This window comes from Carcharodon carcharias, chromosome 16, assembly GCF_017639515.1.
Source record: "Carcharodon carcharias isolate sCarCar2 chromosome 16, sCarCar2.pri, whole genome shotgun sequence".
Lineage (NCBI taxonomy): Eukaryota > Metazoa > Chordata > Chondrichthyes > Lamniformes > Lamnidae > Carcharodon > Carcharodon carcharias.
This window is the reverse complement of record NC_054482.1, coordinates 80020086-80021579: the sequence shown is the minus strand read 5'-3', so window position 1 is coordinate 80021579 and position 1494 is coordinate 80020086. Positions and strand designations below refer to the sequence as shown.

The following is a 1494-nucleotide window of genomic DNA, read 5'->3' as shown; positions in this document are numbered from 1 at the left end:
TTTAAGATTGACATGGCCAAATTCATCTTTGGTATATAATAATGTGTCAAAACAGAAATGACTCTGCTGAACAATTATAAACACCAGTGATCTCCAAACCCTGATCATACCCAGGAAAGTAAATTTATCCACAGTGCTGAAAGGGCTATAAATACTATTGATGCTGACACCAGTAAGTCATAGCCAGATCTGCAAATTAATCACATGTGTTACTCATTACCACCCAAAGAGCAAATCACCAACAAAACCCTCCAGTGTCGTAGCCGATGAGGTTTAACCGAGGTGCGATTATTGCTCATTGAAAACTTTTCCCAATACCCCGCTATGACGACTTGAAATATAATCGGCAATGGCAATTTTTGATAATCTCTGCGGAGACTGATAACCAATTAAAAAACAGAATAAATGTGTTGTAAAAAAAAAACCCTCCAACTGCCTGCTTCTCTTCAGTGCATGCCGGAACATAAGAAATAGGAGCCGGAGTAGACCATTCAGCCCCCCAAGCCCGCTCTGTGATTCCTAACTGGTCTGATCATAGCCTCAACTCCACTTTCCTGTCTGCCCTCATATAACTCTTGACTCCCTTTTAGATCAAAAAGCTATCTAACTCAGCATTGAATATATCCAACGACCAAGCCTTCCTCTCTGGGGTATCATCTTTGAATTAAACATGCACTCTGAGTTTGTCTTGAAACAGCTATGATAGCAGTGTTCTCCTCTTAGAAGAGGCCTCTTGTCAGGGCCTGGTAGCTCTCTTGTGGCAATGATAGAAACTGGTGTCATTTTATTGTTTCAAACAAAATAGACCAAACCAGAAGGGAAAATTTCACTTGAAATTGAGCTGATTAGGTTACAGTTCAAGTTTCTGCTAAAATTAATTTGCATGATCACAAATGTAAAGTCATCCATGAACCAGTTGGGCAGCGAAATTTTTTCTTTTTCCAGAATTTTTTCTCTTTTCACTAAATGTATTTTTCTATGTATTTAAGATTTGTAACCTGGAAGAGTTTTATTAACACAGCTGAAAATGGATTTATCACCAAAAATAAGTATTTTTAATAATCCTTCATCTGTCGATTAACCTCATTTAATATCACTGAAAATGACTTTAAAAACACTGCACTGAACCACTTGATAGCTTTATTGACATAAATTAGTCAGTTTCTTAGTCAATTGAATATTAAAAGGAAATGCTTTGTAAATGTACCTTCCAGCAGATGGGTACCTAAGAAAATGAGTGCAATTTCAAGAGCCTTTGCAAACCAGCACAAGTGGTGAAATCTTGCAATTTCAACCTTAGGGCATGGCCAGTTTTATAGGTGGGGCCTGATTCAGGCAAATTGAATCATTGAATCAGATCAAGGAAAACATGGCAAGAAGTGGTTTTGGGTCGTTTTTCATGTATATGTGAAATGCCCCTATCTTTTGTGCTGATTCAGCCAACCCCAACCAGACTGTGCCCATATTACGAGCAAAACAAGTAGAAAATCAACC

The 1494-nt window shown here is 38.0% G+C and overlaps 1 pseudogene; it reads left to right on the top strand.

The window, feature by feature from the left end:
- The first annotated feature begins 246 nt into the window (after positions 1–246).
- Positions 247–378, top strand: LOC121289485 (annotated as a pseudogene).
- Positions 379–1494: the final 1116 nt, after the last annotated feature.